Source organism: Geotrypetes seraphini, chromosome 2 (assembly GCF_902459505.1).
Source record: "Geotrypetes seraphini chromosome 2, aGeoSer1.1, whole genome shotgun sequence".
Classification (NCBI taxonomy): Eukaryota; Metazoa; Chordata; class Amphibia; order Gymnophiona; family Dermophiidae; genus Geotrypetes; species Geotrypetes seraphini.
In genome coordinates, this window is record NC_047085.1 from 420,371,837 (window position 1) to 420,394,852 (window position 23,016).

Genomic DNA, 23,016 nt, shown 5'->3' on the forward strand with positions numbered 1-23,016 from the left:
TTGAAACGCTAAGGGCTCCTTTTACAAAGGTGCGCTAGCGGTGTTAGCGCCCGCACCGGATTAGCGCGCGCTACAGCATGCGCTACCCGAAACACTACTGCCTGCTCAAGAGGAGGCGGTAGCGGCTAGCGCATGCGGCATTTTAGCGCGCGCTATTCCGCGCATTAAGGCCCTAACGCACTTTTGTAAAAGGAGCCCCATGACAATCAACAGTCAATAGACAGTGATTCTGGCTTGATTCAGCATTAAATATGGTTCATCATGTCACACCTTTTTCTAAGGTAGCCTTTGTAAAATTGCAATTAATTCACAAATTGATGTCCCACCTTGAGAAATCTGCTTTCAGAACTGTCATGCATTCAATGGTGATGTCTTCACTGTGCTCCATATAAGATTTCCAAACAAAACAAGAGGGAAGATAGCTGGACTCAGATTATGGAACCCTGCAAGACTGGTACTGTGACTCCACCCGCCCTTGAACTGAAGAACCGGTATGCAGCCCTGGAAGTGGAGGAGATGAGAGCATCCCTAGGAGAGGAAGGCCCAAAGCTTGAAATCCCCCAAATTACTGGATCCATAGGAGGCATAAGGTAGTGGTGGATGGTATCCATCTGCAGACCAGACATGATGTCCCAGGAGGTATGCTATTTACCTGGTGCCAAGATCCAAGATATTATGGAAAGATTGCTAAGACTCATCAAGCCTGATGACTATTATCCGATACTGCTCAACCACGTTGGCACTAATTATACTGCCAGGTACCTCTGCAAATGTATCAAAAGTGTCTTTTGGCTCTGGGAGAGAAGTTGAAGCAGTCGGGTGTGCAGATGGTATTCTCGTCCATCCTCCCTGTCGAGGTTAAAGGCCAGGACAGAGAAGAATGCATCCTGGAGATAAATGTGTGGCTACGTGGATGGTGTTGTCGAGAGTGTTTTGGTTTTCTGGACAATGGAATGATTTTCTAAGGGCTGCTGAGCAGCGATTATATACATCTATTAAATAAGTAAAGAAGTGTCTTCAGCGGCAGGCAGGCTAATCTACTGAAGTGGCTTTAAACTAGAATTGATGGGGAAGGGTGATCAAAGCCACCGGGTGAGTATAAGCCCTCAGGTAAGTAAATCACTGAATACCTCTAAATGGATGGGAAAAGGGGACAATGTCTGGGAAGCAGTATATACTAATGCTTTAAGTATGGGAAAGAAAATTCTGGATCTAGAAGTATTGATGGAAGAAGATGAGTTCGATATAGTGGTGATCACAGAGATATGGTTCAAGGAGAACCATGACTTAGATGTATTTATACTGAGCTATAATCTGTTCAGGAAAGACAGGGTAGGAAGAAAAGGAGGGGGAGTAGCGTTATATGTTAACGATCATAATAAAGCAGACAGGCAAAAGAAGAACACCTCGTCTTAGGATTTGGACAATCTAACAAAAGGCAAGGGAGACATCTTTTCAACCAAACATAGAATCTTTAATCTAAACTGTGGTCCTAACAATGATCCTAGTTTTGGCATATTGAAGACGCCTTCCTCAGGGGACACTATAAAGAACATTTAAAACATGAATGCAACATTTTAAAATCATACAAACATTATGACAAAACACATACAGAATGCAGGCTATACAGATTCTAAAAATGAAAAAATGGCGACATATCTGTGTGAATGGACTGATGGTGTGAGGAGTGTGAACTAGAGAATGACATGGGGACCATTTACTGCGGTAAACTGTGGGTCACCGCAGTAAATCCACAGGAATGGAGACATTTGCAACTGGTTTACCGCAGGAATGGGGACAAGACCTTTCACTGCCCTGCGGGAATGGGGACAAGACCTTTCACCGCCCTGTGGGAGCAGTTAAAAGTCTTACTCCTGTGGTAAAAAAAAAATTGCGCCCTTGTCAGACTCTGCATCTTCTCCCCAGCTCCTCTTGCACCTATTTTACCTTCAGGAGCCAGCCATGCCACGATGAAGACAGAAGGAACCTAAAACCAAAGCCTGAGACCAATGTGATTTGAAGAATAAAATTACCATACAACAAAAAGAAAAAAATATAAATTTATTTTATATTTTGTGATTAGAATATTTCAAATACATATCCTGCTAGAGCTGGTATTAGACATAACTGGGGACCGCAAAATCCAGGCTGTGCTTCTTTAGCTTCCAGCTGGCTTAGGGCTCTCTCTCTGACCAGGGGGCAGTTGCCCTAGTTGCACTCCCCTAACATTATTCTTGCCATGTGTGACTAAAATATTCTGTTAGCTTGATTTTTCTATGTAGCATTCTGTAGTAATTTGGTTTGTTCAGTTTTCACAATAGTGAAGGGGATATTTATGAAAGGGAGGGGAGATGGGTTTTGTTGAACCTTGCTCTGTTTTATTTGTGTTTATAAAATGACAATTGTCAGAGGAGAAGCTTCCGCCCACACACACACGTGACTGCAGGGCGGCATAGGCAGGCTACGCTGGCATCACTTTCTTTTCTAAAGTGAAGGTAAGGGGGAGGGAGGGAGGGAGATAGATTTGGCGAGGGGGAGGGAAGGGACCACGCGCAAGATTGGTGATCGCGTGCCTTCCCTCCCTTAAGTTTCTTTATGCCGCAAAGGTAAGGGGAGGGAGGAAGATTCTTGGGCCGCTGAAGAGCGGTGAGGTGGTGAGAAGGAAGGGTGGATGCTGCAGGGAAGGGGAGGTGAAGGGGACGGTGGTCCGGTGACAGGGACCGATTTTTTCCCCGTGTCATTCTCTAGTGTGAACCACAATGCCTGAACATACATTAAAATGAGAAATTGTGCTTATATAACAATAGAGTAATCTTTACATGCATGTCTCAGAACCAAAATATAATCATACATGAACAAAAAAGTGAAATGGAAACAATGAGTATTCCAGGAGGCAAAAGTCTGGTGAGTCATTGTAATGAAGCAATTAGGCTGTGTTTCCAAAACCAATAAAAGATCATGTTAAATCCACACAATTGCAGGATCTGCAGAGCAAGGAAGAGGAACTGTGAATTAATTTGGAAAGAGAGAATAGTAAATATATTTGCATTAGTGTGATATATAGTCCTTCACAGACAGAAGAAGTGGACAGAGATGTAATAGTAGACACTCAGGCCCGGCTTGTATAAATGGCGTCCCGATTGTAGGCAGCAGTAGGCGTCCTACTGCTGTCTAACCAGCCAATCGGGATGCACTTTTTTTTATAAAAAATAAGCTCCTGAGGCCCCTCCCCAGTGCATCCCACAATGCACCGGGAAGGGGCAGGCCCGCCTCATTTCGACTGAGGCAGACCTGCTGGCCGGCCGGTGGAAAGATCGGATGGGTTTTTCCACCGGCTGGCCAGCAGGCCCGCCTCAGTCCAGAGGGGGGTTTAGGGGGGTCTGTGCATGAGGAGTGGCGTCGTCACAATTTCTACGGTGGGGGGGTTTCTGGCAGGAGGGATTAGGCACCATCCTGCTGATTTCATTTGGGAGGGGGGTGTTCCGGCAGGAGGGATTGGGCACCCTCCTGCTGGCGATCATCAGGGGGGTGTTCCGGGCAGGAGGGACTGGGCACGCTCCTGCCACGTTCGTTCGGGGTGGGTGGGGGGTGTTCCGGGCAGGAGGGATTGGGCATCCCTCCTGCCACGTTTCTTCAGTGGGGGGCTGGTTCCATTGTTCCCTGCCAATTTTTGGGCACAGATTATAGAAGTCTAGCTGGCACTGGCCCTATTTCCCAGACCATAAACGTCTACCCTGAATTGATCTTACTTCCCAATTTCTGAAACTGCCATCAAAGCTCACTCCAGTTATGAGATCATTTCAGTTGTGCTTTAATTGGATTCCATCCTTTTCTCTATATACTGTATGAGACAGAGAGCCAAGACACCTGCATGTGCAAGTGAGACTTGAGTTCAGAGTAGGATCCAGGAGCAGATGGAGTCAGGGAGGATCTGATATGTATGAAACCAGTGGCATAGTAAGGGGGGGGGGTGGAGGGCAGTCTGCCCTGGGCGCCATCTTGGGGGGGGTGCCAGCAATCCCTCTCTTCCCCTCCCCTGCTCCATTCCACTCCTCCTCCCACCGCGCACCTTTACTTCCCCCCACCCCATCGTACCTCTAGCTCTTCACCGGCGTGAGCAGCAACTGCAACCTGCTGCTCGCGCAAGCATCGGCTCTCCTTCTGACGTCACTTCTGGGTCCCGCACCTAGGAAGTGACATCAGAGGGGAAAGCCAATGCCGACGCGGGCAGAAAGTTGGTGATGTTGCTCATGCCGGGACTATTAGAGGTAGGGGAGAAGGGAAGAGTGAAGGGGCATGAGGCGGAGGAGGTGCGCCACCACCCCGGGTGTTTCTTACCCTCGCTACGCCACTGTGTGAGAGGTTTCTATGTGTGGGGGGAAGCTGAAGCCCCATGAATGTATGGAGGTGCAAGAGGAGGAGGAATAAGGAGCTGGGCTAATGTTAAAGGCATTAGAACCCCAAGTGCCTAAGAAGTCCAAGAGGAGAGGCATTCACCATAACTGAGTGCCAGGGAGAGTGAAAAAAAGGAACTTGCTTCTTCCCAATTTCCACCGATGTGAAAGTAACAGGGAAAGAGAAGATGGAATTTGTAAGAAAATCCTATTACTGAAGAAAGACACCAGAGATAGCAAGAATCTGTCCACACAGGACTGGCTTTAAACAGGGCACAAAGGGCATCTGCATTGGGTACCATATTCCTAGAGACCCTGCATTTAATATAGTCCACTGCTGACCAAAACAGTTAAAGCTTCTTTTCCTTTTCCATTTCCCTCTCCCTCTCCATCTCCTTCTTTCTGCCTCCCCATTCCCCTTAGTAATTGTTATCCTCAGTACTGTCACTCTATAATCTTCCCACAATACTGAAAGCCAGTCCTTACATTCTATTGCCTTTTTGGCTTTACCTCCTTATATGCATTATGTGGGTGGGTCCTGCACTTGTGACAACTTCTCTAGGTATGAGTCCGCCAGGATTCCAGGAGACAATCAGTCTCACCTTCCCAGCCAAGCTCTAGCCAACATCAGTCACATGCATAGTGTAGGCACCCAGTGCTCAAGAGCTTACTTTGGCCTACTTTATTCCAAATTTCAACTCAAAAAGTGTTACTGTTGATTCAACAAGTACCTCAGACATAGTAATCTTGATTGAAAAGGTAGCCTCATTAAAAGACTAGCCCCTTCTCAGTCTCACATATTTCTACCAGAACATAATGTAAATGTATTTGAATTTATAGACCATAATGAATGCCCGCCTATGATGCTATGGCCCATGGCATCCAGCCATCAATGCAGGAAATAGGGTAACTTACATTGAGTAAAAGTATTTTAAAAAAGAAATAAAAAGATCACCTCAAATCCTCTGCTGATTTTTACTTGTTATGGGAAAAGAGTCTGGTTTTCATTGTGTTGCTGAGGAATTTGAAGTAGGTAGCAGGCAAATGGCATAAATCCCAGGTCTTGCTTTCTTCTGTCAAAAGAAGGTATTCAGGGAGACACCCAGACAACAGGGCTTCATCAGTGACTCTAGCATTCCAGGCATTTTGACACAGATAAAGACGGTGTGGTTGTACCATTTCCTTACATCTCCTAGGCATTGCACATTTTCTTCTCTGGCTCTGGTTATCCAGGTTGAGTGGCTGAAAGTCAAGACCACCATCATTAACAAAGGAAGAAAAGGTCAAGGTTTCTTATTAACACACATACTCAATACAACCCTTCCCTATTCCAAACCCATGCACACACATAATAATTTTATTCTTATATACTGCCAAAGCCATAACAGTTCGAGGCGGTTTACAACAAGAGGTGCTGGACAATCAGAGAAATAGTCACACTATAGAGTCGTCAGATACATGCATATAGAAGAGAAGAAGTAAAAACTATAGAATTTTTAGGTTACAAATCGATTGAACAATTTTGACATACACAGACACCATAAAAGATCATTAAAAGGCTCGATCTTTGCCTATGACACACAAGAGTTGTTTTATACATTCTGCTGAGGGGAAACAGTAAGAATACTTAACAAGGAGAACCCCCACTATTTTATACCAGCAGATAGTTTATGAAGAAATTGCTACTAATTCTATCCATATGTAACCAACGATAGCATATTTTTCTTTAATCCAAGGTACAATATGTCTAAAGAGATTTTTTTTATGGGAAGGGTAAAGTGATTCACCCAAGAAAGCTATATATTATACATAGGGGAGAGTATGGTGCAGTAGTTAAAGCTACATATCCACACTGCTCCTTGTGACCCTGGGCAAGTCACTTAATCCCCCCCTTCCCAATGCCCCAGATACATTAGATTGTGAGCGCATTAAGACAGATAGGAAAAAATGCTTCAGCACCTGAATAAATTCATGTACACCATTCTGAACTCCCTTGGGAGAATATAGAAAAGTGAATAAATAAAATGGTCAAAAAGAGCACATGTTTTCAACAAAGCAATTGAGTTTTGCAGTCAGTCACTTAGCCAATCAAGATGCAGCAGTGCTGGATTGTTTCTGATCTCTCTGTCATGTTATGTCATGAAATAGCCTAAGCGCCTTCCTCTCCAGTCTCCATTTGGTATTGCTCCATGGGTGTGTTACATTTATCAAAGCAGTCATGTAGAACAAGTGACACCCACAGTGAGACTTAAACACCCACATGCTGTTGAAATAATGTTGGCACAGGATGAAATTGGCAGATAACCCTGATGAAGGGGGAGGTTCTTTTTGTTTAAGATAAGTGGTTAGACCTATTCATTTATATTAAACAATTTCAGGAGGTTTTTTTTTTTTTACCTTTGATTCCTAAGCACAGCCCTAGTAAGGAAAGGGCAGTTTATTATATCATGCATTATAAATAATTAAAACACAATAAAAACCAGTGACCCAGTGTGGCACAACAACTGCCTGCATCAGGATATGGCTAAATATTTGAACAAACATAAGCTACGTAAATGGTCATGATTGGAAAAGACCACGATGTAACACATTTTAAAACTTGGGGGTTAATATTCAGCTGGCAGTGGTGAGTGTTTTGCTGACTGCTGCTGGAGTTATTCTCAGATATTCAATGCCAGGCCATGCCGGGCTTCAGCACTGAACATCCAGTTTATGTGTCGCTGGCTAATACGTGGCCACTTACTATTACTATTAATTATTTCTATAGCGCTACCAAACGTACGCAGCGCTGTACAGGGTCACAAAGAGTAAGATAACAGTCCCTGCTCAAAATAATTTACAATCTAAACAGGCAAGACAGACAAACAGGATGTCATGGATACAGATTATGAGCATTCCATAGGGCACATAAAAAAGGGAAGAGGAGGACTGAAGGAGAGAAATAGGTATAATGTTAGGGTGATTTGGGGGTCAGGGTTTGGACTGAGCAGAAGGAGCAAGGAACAGAAGGAGTAAGAGATTGTGCCAAAGTAAAGGGAAATAATGACGGCAATGATGAAGACGCTTAGGGATCAATTAAAAAGGAGATGGATGAATGGAAGTGAGAGAATGCTTGAGCTTGAGTGCAGTGAATAAGGTAGATGACAAGATGGCTGGTGAGGGGATAGGAAAAGAAGAAGGATAATGAGGGCTTCTTGTGTGGAGAGGAGAAAGAAAAGGAGTAAGATTGGGGAGAGTGAGTATGAGAAGCAGAAAGTGAATTAGATCCATGAGAGGAACAGAGAAAGGAAATAGAGATATACAAGAAGAGAGGTAATGAGAATAGGAAAGCACACGAAGGAGCACAAACAAGGAGCATGGCTCACGCCTCCCCGAGAGGGTTCAGATTACATAGATGAATAAGAGAACATAAGAACATAAGCATCACCTCTGCTGAGTCAGACCACAGGTCCATCGTGCCTAGCAGTCCACTCCTGCGGCGGCCCCCCAGGTCAGTGATCTGTAAGTGATCCTTTATTTAAGACATTTTGTCCTGTGTAGTACCCCTCTAACTATACCCTTCAATCCCCTTTTCCTTCAGGAAATTGTCCAACCCTTTTTTGAAACCCAAAATCGTACTCTGCTCTACCACCTCCTCTGGAAGCGCATTCCAGGTATCCACCACCCTCTGCGTGAAGAACTTCCTAACATTCGTTCTGAATCTGTCTCCCTTCAATTTTCTTGAGTGCCCTCTTGTTCTTGTTTCCCCTACCAGTCTGAAGAATCTGTCCTTTTCTATCTTCTCTATACCCTTTATGATCTTGTAAGTTTCTGTCATGTCCCCTCTAAATCTCCGTTTTTCCAAGGAAAAGAGCCCCAGTTTCTCCAGCATCTCAGCATCTCAGCATATGGAAGGTTTTCCATGCCCCTTATAATTTTTGTTGTTCTTCTCTGGACTCTCTCGAGTGTTGCCATATCCTTCTTAAGGTATGGTGACCAGTATTGAACGCAGTATTCCAGATGCAGGCGCACCATTGCCCAATATAGCGGCAGGATAACTGCTTTGGTTCTGGTAGTGATTCCTTTTTTGATAATGCCCAACAATCTGTTTGCCTTCTTGGAGGCTGCTGCGCATTGTGCCCCCGGCTTCATTGTTTGGTCCACCAAAACCCCCAAGTCCTTTTCTAGGTTGCTTTTCCCCCAATACCATTCCCCGCAACTTGTAGTTGTACATCGTGTTTCCTTTCCCTATGTGCAAGACTTTGCATTTCTCTACATTGAAGCACATTTTCCATTTATTTGCCCATTCACTCAGTTTGTTCAGGTCCCTTTGTAGTTCTTTACATTCCTCAACAGTTCTAACCCTGCTGGAGAGTTTTGTGTCGTCCGCAAATTTTATAACTTCGCACTTTGTCCCTACTTCCAGGTCATTAATGAATATATTGAACAGCAGTGGTCCCAGCACTGACCCCTGCGGGACACCGCTCGTAATTGCTTCCCATTCAGAGTAGTTTCCCTTTACTCCTACCATCTGCTTCCTGTCCACCAGTCAATTATAGATCCTTCTGTGCACGTCCCCTTCCACTCCGTGGTTCCACAGTTTTCTTAGCAGGCGCTCATGGGGTACCTTGTCAAAGGCTTTTTGGAAGTCCAGATATATGATGTCTATGGGGGTCACCTTTGTCCAATTGTTCGTTTATCCCCTCGAAGAAGTGCGATAGGTTCGTTTGGCAAGATCTTCCTTTACAGAAACCATGCTGGCTGGTTCTCATCAGATTATTTCTTTCTATATGCTCATTGATGCTGTGCTTGATTAATGATTCGGCCATCTTTCCCAGAACTGAGGTTAAGCTTACTGGTCTGTAGTTCCCCGGGTTGCCTCTGGATCCCTTCTTGAAGATAGGTGTAACATTCGCTATCCTCCAGTCCTCCGGGTTTACCCCTGTTTTCAAGGATAGGTTGCAAATCTTCTGTAGTAACTCCGCTATTTTGTCTTTGAGCTCCTTCAGTATTCTCGGGTGGATTCCATCTGGTCCCGGCGATTTGTCAGTTTTTAATCTATCTATCTGTTTGAGTATGTCTTCGAGGCTCACTTCTATTGATAATAATTTTTTCTCTTGATCCCCCTTGAAGGTTTTTTCCAGATTCGGCACGTTGGATATGTCCTCTTTCGTGAAGACTGACGAGAAGAACGTGTTTAGTCTGTCTGCCACCTCCTTTTCCTCCTTTACCACTCCTTTCCTGCCTCCCTCATCCAGGGGTCCCACTTCCTCCCTCGCCGGTTGTTTTTCTTTCACATATCGAAAGAATGGTTTAAAATTTCGTGCCTCCTTGGCAAGTCTCTCCTCATACTCTTTTTTTCGTTGTTCTGACTACGCGGTGACATTCTTTTTGATGTTTCCTGTGCTCTTTCCAGTTTTCCTCGGTTTTATCCTTTTTCTACTTCTTGAATGATTTTTTCTTGTCTCCTATCACCTTCTTAACTTCATTGGTTATCCATGCCAGGTCTTTTGTATGATTCTTTTTGCTCCCTTTTCTAAATCTGGGTATATACAGGTTTTGCGCCTTGTTTACCGTGTCCTTGAATAAGGTCCAGGCTTGCTCCACCGTTTGTGTTTTCCTGGAGCTGTTCTTGAGTTTTCTCTTTACCATTTGCCTCATGGCATCATAGTTCCCTTTCTTGAAGTTGAATGTTGTTGCAATGGTTCTCCTCCCCGTTGGCATTTCTATTTTCACTTTGAATCAGATCATGTTGTGATCACTGTTTCCCAATGGCCATGGGTTGCTGAATATAGACAGGACTGTGTTTTATGCAGTCCCATTTATATGGTTCTCCTGGCCGGTTAAGTGCTGAATATTGGCACTTAACTGGCCAAGAGTTGATTCCATCTCTGGAATGCCCCAAAATAGGAGCTTTTACTTAGGTGCTAATCATTAATTCTCAGCAACGATAACTGGTTACGTGCTGATGAAAATTAGCAGATAGCCCTGAACAATTGATTTAACTGGTCAGCAGTCATTTCTGGCCAGTTACATAATTTTGAATATCATAAGAACATAAGAATAGCCTTACTGGGTCAGACCAATGGTCTATCAAGCCCAGTAGCCCATTCTCACGGTGGCCAATCCAGGTCACTAGTACCTGGCCAAAATCCAAGGAGTAGCAATATTCCATGTTACCGATACAGGGCAAGCAGTGGCTTCCTCCGTGTTTTTCTCAATAAGAGTCTGAAGGGGAGCCAGGACGCAGGACAGAGGTCTCCGTACAGACCGAGACCATCCCCATGCTAAGGACGACAGTAGCAACACAGACAGAAGAGATGGATCAGCTTGACGGAGACATCATGCAGGAGCTGAGGAACCTGAGAGAGGAGGTAAAGCGTCTGAGAAGCATCCAAGAGGACGAAGCCTTCATCGACGGAGTCATCCAGGAGCTGTCCCAGATCACTGAGCAGGAACCCGACAAGAACATCCTCAGGACACCCAAACTGTCCGAACATATGACCTTAAAACCAACAATTGGGGTACAAGAGGAGGCAGGAAACAATGACTCCTGGTAGCTAGTAACTTCCTCCATAGGCAAACGCAGAAAACCTTCCTCTTCCTCATCTTCTGTCTCTTTCTCTCATACATAGAGCAGTTTTACATCGACCCCACTAATCACCTTGAAGAACAAATTCCAGCTGTTACAGGAGGAGCCCACCAATGAGGTACAGAAGGTCGTCCAGCAGATAGTTCCGGTTCCGGAGAAAACAGATCAGCTCCCCCCAAAGAAGCACAGAGTGATAGTAATTGGGGACTCCCTGCTGAGAGGCACTGAGGGACCAATTTGCAGATCTGATATGCAATCAAGAGAGGTCTGCTGTCTGCCAGGAGCCAAGATCCAAGATGTAACCGTCTGCCTAGACAGACTGATCAAGCCCCATGACAGCTTCCCCATGCTTCTCATCCACGTCGGAATGAACGACACTGCCAGGAACACCCCGGAGAGCATATCTGAAGACTTTGGAGCCCTGGATGAGAAGCTGAGGAGGATGGAAGCGCAGGTGGTCTTCTCCTCGATCCTCCCAGTGAGGGGCAAGGGGAGAGCCAGGGAGAATCGTATCCAGAGGACTAACAGATGGTACAGATGGTGCAGGGAGATGAACTTCGGATTCCTGAACCATGGAGAGGCGCTGCAAGGACTACAGGGACCTGATGGACTTCACCTGACCAGAAGGGGAAAGAACGTCTTTGGACACCGTCTAGCCCGCCTACTTCGTAGGGCTTTAAACTAGGTAAGTTGGGGGAGGGTACTCTCTCATGTGATGGTGCAAGTAACCAACTTGGCGAGGTAAGTTGTCAATCCATTTCTGAGTCCGAGGTAGGTACACTCTGCATTTCCGAGTCCGAGGTAGGTACACTCTGCATTTCCGAGTCAGAGGTAAGTGCACACATTGCAGACAGTATTATAGGAGTCCAACTAGCTCAGGCAGGAATATCTACACAGACACATAGCAAACATAAGGTATGGAGGGCTATGTATGTTAATGCCCACAGTTTGGGCAATAAGATTCTGGAATTAGAGACGGAAATGAGGAATGCCGATCTAGATGTGGTGGCGATATCCAAGACTTGGTTCACGGACTCCCATGGGTGGGATATGGCTATACCGAGATACAACTTACTTCGGCGGGACAGAGAGGGCAAAATGGGAGGAGGGGTAGCACTATACACTAAAGAGGACATCAAAGTTACCAAGATCGCAGATGTCAAGAACACCGAGGAATCCCTCTGGGTGAATTTGGCTAGAGGGAAGGACAAATGCCTGTATCTTGGCGTAGTATACAGACCTCCAAGACAACAGGAGGACATGGATATAGAATTAGTCGAGGACATTGAGAATATCACTGCGTGGAGACACAGTATTGTTAGGAGACTTCAATATTGCTTGATAAGGTTGATAATACTACTGTTGGACTCCAAAATAACTGGACAAGTGTAGACAAACTGCTATAGCTGATACTATTATATTCCATTGTTAGTTCTACTTATTCCTATAGAGCAACCTCCCTACACCTCCCAGACTCTCGTACCTCACACCAAGTACCAAACTGCAGAATCTCCTGCTCTCTACACAAAAATCACTATGTCTCCAGGTTTTTCTACTAGCGTACTCGTCCACCTTCTGCTTTTCCTACTCCTAACCAACAGAAAAACAGAAGGGTATCGTACATCCTCTATCCCAACCTTATCAGAATCCTACAGGCTCCCTCTACCTACCAGAAAACTATACTCTCCCAGAAACTTGATAGATTGCTCCTCATTCAACCATATCAGCATACCTACCAGCTGGGGAAAAAGACCACCCCAAAAACCAAGAACATCAGACCACAACTATCATCCACAAACCAAAATAAATCTCCTCCATCCAAACTGCACACCCTCTCCCCAAACATTCAACACCTCATTATCCTGTGCATATATGAACATCAGATCAATAAGCACAAAAGCAGACCTTATTAAGGACTGGATAGTTATAAAACAACTAAGCTGCTTATTCCTATCTGAAACCTGGCTAACCTCGGACTCCGATCCCACCATCACAGAATTCTGCCCAATGGGTTACAAAATAGAACTGGTTTGCAGAGAAAAAAAACGTGGTGGAGGTCTAGCCATCATACTCAAAAACAACATCAATATAAAGACCCTAGACAAACACTCCACCCCCCACCTAGACCTCCTAGCCTGTCAACTATCCGACGACTCTCTCATAGGAACACTAACATGCATCCTTTGTTACTCAACACCAGGAAAATGGAATGATAACAAACAAGATCTCAAAGAATTTATTTACCAGAACTCCCTAACATCACCTCATAACCTACTCCTAGGAGACATAAACCTCCATCTAGAAGATCACACCTTTAAACAAGTAATAAATTTACTCTCATACCTCAAAGCACTGAAATACCAGATCCTCAACCCCCAACCCACACACGAAAAAGGCCACCAACTAGATATCGCTGCTTACATGACTCAACACCCTCACAAACCTGAAATCCATATCTCAAATGGGGCCTGGCACCCTTCCCTCTGGTCAGATCACTATAAATACACCTTTAACATCAACTGGCCTCAACGCAATAACAAGCTACCTCCACCCAAAACCTCCTTCAAAGCACGCCAAAAAATCGAACCCTCCACATTCTGGGACAAAGCAGACCCCGCTATCACCAATATTGCCCCCAACGAATTCATACCCCAATGGAGAACCATAAGCGAAACCATCCTGAATGAGCTAGCCCCAGAAATATCAAAATTCAAAATCTGTAGACCATCAGATAAATGGTTCGACTCCGAACTTCACCAATCAAAAAAGCTCTGCAGACAACTAGAAAGAGAATGGAAAAAAAATAAGAGCTTAGAACACACCAAAACAGCATGGAGAAATCAAATTAACCAATACAAGACCAAACTCAAGGAGAAACGGAAAGCCTACTACTCCAAATTGATAGGCACAAAAACCCCAGACACAAAAAAGCTATTCAATCTAGTAAAGAACCTCACTGACACCAAACCTTACCTAGCTACTCAAGGAATCCACCCACCGACAGCTATCCAACTAGCTGACCATTTCAAAAACAAGATCACCAATATCAGAACTGCATTCATCAATACACACACCCATCTCAAAAAGATAACAACTAACCCCTCAACAGGTGAAGCCATCGTAGCAGACAGAAGCTGGTCCAACTTCCCAATCCTACTTTGGTCGGATATGAACCGACTTTACAATAAATACAGCCATGCTTCCAGCGACCTAAATAATTGCCCCACCTATCTGTTATCAAATGCCTCCACCACTTTCAAAGCCAACCTTATGCTATGGATTCAAACCACATTGACAGAAGGCCAATTCCCTCAGGATCTAGGAGAGATCTTAATCACCCCAATCATGAAAGACCACAAAGGCCCAATAGATAGCCCCTCCAACTACAGACCTATTGCTTCAATACCGATATACGTTAAAATAATAGAAGGCCTAGTTGCACAGTACCTCACCAACTACCTAGAAAACCATAACCTTCTTCACCCCTCACAATCAGGATTTCGAACCAACCACAGCACAGAAACATTACTTGTCTCACTACTAGATACAGCCCGGCAACACATCAGTAAAGGAAAAAAGATGATGTTAATTCAACTCGACCTCTCCGCAGCATTTGATCTAGTTGACCACTCCTTATTACTACAGATACTTGACACCATAGGGATCTCAGGCAAGGTCTACAATTGGTTTCAAGGATTCCTCAAATCAAGAACCTATAGGGTAAAATCCAATGATATCAAATCAGAACCATGATCCAATCCCTGCGGAGTTCCACAAGGATCACCACTCTCACCTACGCTCTTCAACCTCTTTATTCCTCCCTAGGAGCCACTTTAGACAACCTAAATGTCACATCCTTCAGCTACGCAGACAATATCACCATACTCCTCCCCTTCGACCCATCAGAGACCACCACCACTGCAAAGCTAGAAACAACCCTAGATACAGTTGAAAAATGGATGATGGACCACAAGCTGAAACTAAACTCAGAAAAAACAAAATTCTTCTTGCTCGAAAAGACCAAAACTCCTACCATCACAGAACTGAAAATCAAAAATACCAAATACAACCCGAACTAAAACTTCTAGGAGTTACAATAGACAGATGTTGCACAATGCAGTCCCAAATCAACAAGACGACCCAGAAAGCTTTTCTAACCATGAGAAATCTACGTAAAATCAGAAAATTCTTCAACCCAGCACAATTCAGACTAATTGTCCAATCCCTAGTCTTAGGTCTGCTGGACTATTGCAACTCCCTCTATCTTCCTTGTCCAGCCACTATGATAAAACAACTCCAGACCATACAAAACACCGCCCTCAGACTGATCTACTCACTTAGAAAATATGATCACATAACAACTGCCTTCTTAGACTCTCACTGGCTACCCATACAAGCACGAATTCAATTCAAATTCTACTGCCTATTATTCAAAGCGTTAAATGGCTCTTCCCCCTCCTACCTAAACTACCGCTTAAACCAGATCTTCACCTCAAGACACAGAAGAACCCCGAACCCTTTTGCCTTCCCCCCACTCAAAGGCACACAGCACAAGAAAATGTTTGACAACCTTCTGGCAACACAAGCAGCAAAACTCAACCATTCCATCTCCAACCTGCTGACGACAACGGGCGACCTCAAAATATTCCGAAAAGAAATCAAAACCCTGCTTTTCATAAAATTCATCCAAATATCTTAACCCCTCTTCAACTTCCTCCAGATAATTCTCCCCTATAAAATCCTCCCCAAATCACCTATCAAGTAAACAGATCCCTGAAATGCATTCTAATCTTACCTACTCTAAATGTAATCTATTGTTTATATCACAGTTCCGCACTGTCAATTTGTTATCCAACTTGTAAATCCCCTCGGAATCTTTCCAGCTATATCTCCTCTGTTGTAAAAAAATAAAAAATAAAAAATTGTATCTTCACTGGAAAATGTCCAGTCAAATCTTTTGTAATCCGCCTTGAACTGCAAGGTATAGGCGGAATAGAAATCCGTAATGTAATATGCCTGATGTGGATTGGAACAAACTTTCCGCTACGACCAGCGGCAGCAGGAAGCTATTAACCTCTATAAAGGGAGCTAGACTCAGACAATTGGCATTGGAGCCCACTAGGGATCGGGCAATACTAGACCTAATACTCACCAATGGAGAAAGTGTCACCGAGGTCTCGGTAGGCGATACGCTAGCCTCCAGTGACCACAACAACGGTTCAACCTCAGGAAAGGTTTCACAAAGTCAAGCACATCAACCAAGGTCCTCAACTTTAAGGGCACAAACTTCAAAAGCATGGGAGATTTCATCCAGAGGGCGCTGCAAAACCAAGCTGAAACAGATAATGTGGAGGTGATGTGGTCAATTCTCAAATCAACCTTACGAGAAGCAACCAACCGCTACGTCAAATCAGTAAGTAAACGGCGAAGAAACAATAGACCACAGTGGTTCTCTACGGAGATCTCAGACCTCATAAAAAAGAAGAAAAGGGCGTTCATCTTCCACAAACAATCAGGGAAGCAAAAATCCAAGGAAGACTATCTGGCCAAGTCTAAAGTGGTCAAAACGGCAGTCAGGGAGGCCAAACTCCGAATGGAGGAAGACCTTGCGAAGAACATCAAGAAGGGTGATAAATCCTTCTTCAGGTACATTAGTGACTGAAAAAGAAACACAGATGGGATAGTACGCCTTAGGAAACCCGACGGGAACTTTGTGGATTCGGATTCCGAAAATGCCAAACTGTTAAATGAATACTTCTGCTCGGTCTTCGCTTGCGAGGCGCCGGAATCCGGCCCTCAGCTGCCGACTAGGGAGAGCTCGGAAGACCCATTTCGAAACTTTGAGTTTACGCCCAGTAGTGTCTATGATGAGCTATCTAGACTCAAGGTGAACAAAGCCATGGGACCGGACAAACTACACCCCAGGGTGATCAGGGAACTAAGTGACGTCCTTGCGGAACCGTTATCTGCGCTCTTCAATCTTTCCCTAAGTACAGGAAGAGTTCTGTTGGATTGGAAGACGGCTAACGTCATTCCACTCCACAAAAAGGGAAGCAGGACAGAGGCTGAGAATTACAGACCGGTGAGTCTCACATCGATAGTAAGTAAACTTATGGAAACGCTAATCAAACGCCAATTGGATACAATCCTGAATGAAGAGAAACTACGGGATCCCCATCAACATGGTTTTACGAAGGGAAGGTCCTGCCAATCAAATCTGATCAGCTTCTTTGACTGAGTAACAAGGAAGTTGGATACAGGGGAATCCCTGGACATTGTGTACTTGGACTTCAGCAAAGCATTTGATAGCGTCCCACACCGCAGGTTATTGAGCAAGATGGGTTCGATGGGACTGGGTGTAACATTAATCGCATGGGTTAGGGACTGGCTTAGGGGTAGACGTCAGAGGGTAGTGGTTAACGGTACCCTCTCTGATACGATAGAGGTGATCAGCGGAGTGCTGCAGGGCTCGGTCTTGGGCCCGATCCTATTTAACATCTTCGTAAGTGACTTGACTAAGGGGCTTCAAGGTAAAATTACATTATTCGCCGATGACGCCAAACTATGCAACATAGTAGGCAAAAGCTCATCAGACGAAAGCACAGTGCCCAACAAAAGCTCAATGCCTGACAGTATGACGCAGGACCTACTCCTGCTGGAGCATTGGTCAAAGACTTAGCAACTAAGTTTCAATGCCAAAAAATGCAAGGTCATGCACCTTGGTGGAAAAAATCCATGCAGGACTTACACCCTAAATGGCGAGATCCTAGCAAGGACTGTAGCAGAACGCGACTTGGGCGTTATCATTAGCGAAGACATGAAAACTGCCAATCAAGTGGAGAAAGCTTCCTCCAGGGCTAGGCAAATCATGAAGAAGTTTTGTCAGCCGTAAGCCCCAGATTATTATGCCATTGTACAGATCCATGGTGAGACCCCATCTGGAATACTGTGTTCAATTCTGGAGGCCGCATTATCAAAAGGATGTGCGGAGAGTTGAGTTGGTTAAGCGAATGGCCACCAGAATGGTTTCAGGACTCAAGGATCTTTCGTATGAGGAACGGCTGGATAAGTTGCAGCTATACTCACTCGAAGAACGCAGAGAGAGAGGGGAAACATGATCGAGACGTTCAAATATGTCACGGGCCGTATCGAGGTGGAAGAAGATCTCTTTTTTCTTAAAGGACCCAGGGCAACAAGAGGACATCCGTGGAAAATCAAGGGTGGGAAATTTCATGGCGATACCAGAAAATCTTTCTTCACCGAAAGGGTGGTTGATCGCTGGAATAATCTTCCGCAACAGGTAATTGAGGCCAGCAGCGTGCCAGATTTTAAGAAAAGATGGGATTGGCATGTCGGGTCTCTTCATGGAGGTAGATAGGGGGTGGGTCTTTGGTGTGGGCAGACTGGATGGGCCGTGGCCCTTTTCTGCCGTCATTTTCTATGTTTCTAAAACTTTCTTAAAACCAGCTATGCTATCCGCTCTTACCACAACCTCTGGCAATGTTTTCCAGAGCTTAACTATTCTCTGAGTGAAAAAAAATTTCCTCCTATTGGTTTTAAAAGTATTTCCCTGTAACTTCATCAAGTGTTCCCATGTCTTTGTAATTTTTGATGGAGTGAAAAATCGATCCACTTGTACCCGTTCTACTCCATTCAGGATTTTGTAGACTTCAATCATATCTCCCCTCAGCCGTCTCTTTTCCAAGCTGAAGAGCCCTAACTGTTTTAGTCTTTCCTCAAATGAGAGGAGTTCCATCCACTTTATCATCTTGGCCGCTCTTCTTTAAACCTTTTCTAGCACCACTATGGGCTCCTTTTATCAAGGCACACTACAGGGGTTAGCACGGACATTTCATCATGCGCTAACCCCTGCGGCAGCCTAAAATCCTAACGCCTCGTCAATGGAGGCATTAGGTAGTAGCGCAGCAGGCGGTTTAATGCACGGTATTCCGTGCGTTAAACCGCTACCGCGCCTTTGTAAAAGGACCCCTATATCTTTCTTGAGATAGATTTACAAAACATAAGAACATAAGAATTGCCATACTGGGACAGACCAAAGGTCTATCAAGCCCAGTATCCTCTTTCCAACTGTAGTCAAGCCAGATTTCAAGCAGTCAAACAGACTTTAGCTAGATCCCATGTAGTAAAACAGATTTTAAACTGTTTATCCTAGGAATAAGCAGTGGATTTCCCCAAGTCATCTCAATAACGGCCTATGGACTTCCCTTTTAGGAAATTATCCAAACCTTTTTTAAGCCCTGCTAAGCTAACTGATTTCACCACATTCTCTGGCAACGAATTCCAGAGTTTAATTACACATTGTGTGAAGAATATTTTCTTACCCTCTCCTTTACAATGACGTGCTAACATTTTTAGCACTGGCCGCCATGGTAACAGCTCCGACATTCATAGAATTCCTATGAGCGTCCGAGCTGTTACCACCATAGCCAGTGCTAAAACCTCTAGTGTGGCTTTGTAAAGGAGGGGTTAATTATTTATATAAAACATAATAACGAAGATGGCCACTGCTAAGACATGCTGAGAAGTACGCACCTTAACCGTACAGGGAGTTGCTGCAGGAGAATCAAGGGCTGGTTCAGCAACCGGAGGTGGAACAAACCAGACGGAGCAAGGCCAGGAGAATTCCTCCGAGGGTGAGCATTTCTACACCCAACAAAAATTTCCTATTTTGGAGAAGCCCGCTGAGGTGACTCTGGTGTCTCTTTGGGACTTAGTGGCTAACTTTGCTAAAACTATTAGCCCCAATTTCCAATATATAGAGACTAAATTGATTCAACACACTGTTTAGTGATAACACCAAACTATGGCTGCCATGGTTTGGTGTTATCACTAAACAGTTTTGGTTGAAAGGTCTGAGCATTTCACACAATTTATTTCATTATGAATTTAGATATTTATAATTAATAAGGTTTATGAAGAGTTTAAGAGCTGTGATATAGGAAGAAGCTACATATCATCATCATCACAGATTATTTATTAAAAGCTCCTTAGATGAATGTGGCAATTTTTTAATTAATGGCCATTTACCCAGAAGCCACAAGAAGAAGAAGAAGGAAAACAACAGCTAATGAAGAAGTAGCCCAGAGAGGTACAGGATGTGGCCTACTCATCCACAAAAAGTAGAATTGATATTATGTTCCTGAAAAGAGACTTTAAGAGAGGACTATAAGTAACCACAAACTGGCATCCTTAAATGTCTTTTTGCTAAGTACATTTTTAAATGGCATATTTTCCCACAATATTTAAAAGCATACATCACTGAGGACATTTCCAATTATGATCTGTGAAGCTGAATGTTTTATACATAAATCACCCAGTGAGGGGCTTGGAGCTTGCATGTTGCATCTACCATCCCTCAGAACCCAATAACTAAGCTAAAAACAGATTCTCTGGTGTATTCCCCCACAGAAGCACCCAGAAAACACCCCAGTGGACCTGGGCTACAAAAAAGCAAACCGGCATCATTGGACTCTTACTTTTCTCTATAAAGTATTAGTATATCCAGTTATATAAGAGCATATGGGGTCATTTAAAAAAAAAAAAATAGACATCCAAAAGACAGCTTAAACTGGCACTGGTCATCTTAGTAGTCAAAACATCCAAGTGGCCATTTTCAAAACTGACTATCTAGATGTCTTTCTGGTTGTTTTGTCTCCAGTGTGTCTAAATCTTAAGGGGGTATTTTAAAGGCATGGTTTACATATAAATCAATCCTTGTTGAAAAATTGCGGGATATAAGACCTGTATAGTATAGTGTAGTTTTGGGCGGGATTAGCAATTGGACGTTTTATGGCAATAATCAAACATTTTACAAAACGTCCAGGGCACAATTTGGATGTTTTGGGCTAAAAAGGTACGCAAACTGACAAGATGACCACTAGAGGGATGAAAATATGGGCCCCACACACTCCCCCAGTGGTCACTGACCCCCTCCCAACCACAAAATATATGTATATCTGTCTCAATAACAGCTGCAGAGAAGGGAATCCAGGCCCCTATGTCACCCTAACTAGTATAGGAAAGGGAAGAGAGTTACTGCTGGACAGGGGGAGGAGGGAAGGGAGAAGAAAAAGGAAGGAAACAGCTGGCAGGGAGATTAGAGGAGGGGAAGGGGAAAGACAGGAATGAGATGGGAAGGGGGGTCAGCAGAGAAATTGAGAGAGACAAAGATGCTAGATTTGTTGTAGGAGAGATAAAAATGAAGAGAGCAGTGAAGCTGAAATGAATCGTGTAAAAAGGAGAGAGGGGCATATGCTGGATGGAAAGGGGAGAGGGGCATAGAAAGAAGACAAATACCATATGGAAGGGGGAGAGGTCAGACAGTAGATGGAAGAGGCAGATTGAAGAGACAGAGAGGGCAGACGCTGTAAGGAAGAGAGTGAAAAGTAAATGAAAGCAGAAACCAGAGACAAGAAAAGGTAGAAACAAATAATTTTATTTCTATTTTGTGATTAGAATATATCAGATTTGAAATATATATCCTGCTAGAGCTGGTGTTAGACATAACTGGGGACTGCAAAGTCCAGGCAGTGGCTTAAGGCTCTCTCTGACCAGGGGGGCAGTTGCCCTAGTTGCACTCCCCTAATCCTATTCCTGCTATGTGTGACTGCGGTATTCTGTTAGCATGATATTTCTGTGTAGCATTCTGTAATAATATGGCTTATTCAGTTTTCTTGATAGTAGAGGGGATATATGTTAAAGGGAGGGGAGACAGGGATTTTGTTGATCCTTGCTCTGTATTATTTGTATTTATAAAATGACAATTGTACAGAATATTGTTTCTTTTTATACTTTAATAAAATGCATTCAGTATAAAATCATAACTGAGGCTTGTGCGGATGGGATCAGATGGTTTGCGAGGACCGAGCTCGCGGAGACGGGGCGGAAACGGGGTTTTTAAATTTCAGTTCTAGTAGTTTGCCGGTTCACAAAATATTTTTTTTTCCTGCCGGTCCATAGGTGTAAAAAGGTTGAAGAACACTGATTTAAATCACATGTAAATCAATATGCAAATCCTGTCATTAAGGAGTCCTTTTATCAAGGCGCGGTAGGGGTTTAACGCGCGGAATACCGCGTGTTAAACCGCCTGCCGTGCTAGTCGCTAATGTCTCCATTGATGAGGCGTTAGTATTTTGGTTTGCCGCAGGGGTTAGCGCGTGATGAAATGTCCGACGTGCTAACCCCCGTAGCGTGCCTTGATAAAAGGAGCCCTAAGTCTCTGTGGATGCTCATCTGCTTTTTCTTTTTTTTTTATTTGAAATTATAATAAACATAAACAAGTAATTACACCTGCATATAGATTTGGATACTAGCAATTTCAGTCTTTCCAAAAAGGCTGAAGAGAAAAAAAGAAAAGGGATAATTCTTACTATTTAGTCTACATCCAAGAGCAAAGAAAAAGAAATTAAAAAAGTATACAAAGACTACTAGGACTGATTAGGAGACAAGATATTAACCCCAGACAGCCGGTTTAGATTGATGGTACAGCCATTGAACCCGTAACTACCCCCCCCCCCCTCCTTAGCCACAATAAACTTCAATAGTTGTTTTGGCTCAAAAAAAGGAAATTTTTCCCTTCAAGAGAGATACAGCATTTAGAAAGAAATTTAAAAATAAAACATGCACCTAAGGCTATAGCCCTAGGTCTATAAACCATAAAGTCCTTTCTTCCTTTCTAAACTAAACTAAACTAAACCTAAGTTTGTATACTGAATCATCTCCTTAGAAATATCAGGAAAAAGTCTAATAGTTGAGCCAAGAAAATTGTCATTCATGTGTCTAAAATAAGTGCGTAGGATTAAATCTCGGCCAAATTCCAAGGCAAATGTTACAATTTCCAATGAATTCTCAAGAAGATTTGTGAAATCCAATTTATTTTCCTGTGTTCCTGCGCTTTTGCCTGGGGTAGAAGCGGCCTGTTTCTTAACCACCAATGAAATATACTGGGCTCTTGTTATAGGTGGTAAACTTTCTTCTGGTATTCATAATATTTCTTTCAAATATTTTCACATCATTTCCACTGGAGAAATT

The 23,016-nt window shown here is 43.8% G+C and overlaps 1 long non-coding RNA gene across 1 annotated transcript in view; it reads right to left on the reverse strand.

The window, feature by feature from the left end:
- The window catches only part of LOC117354156, a 46,230-nt gene that overhangs the window by 15,203 nt on the left and 8,011 nt on the right, over positions 1 to 23,016 (reverse strand). The window contains exon 2 of the long non-coding RNA XR_004538127.1: positions 5,350 to 5,636. This is a non-coding gene — a long non-coding RNA (uncharacterized LOC117354156). The remainder of the gene's footprint in view (positions 1 to 5,349; positions 5,637 to 23,016) is intronic.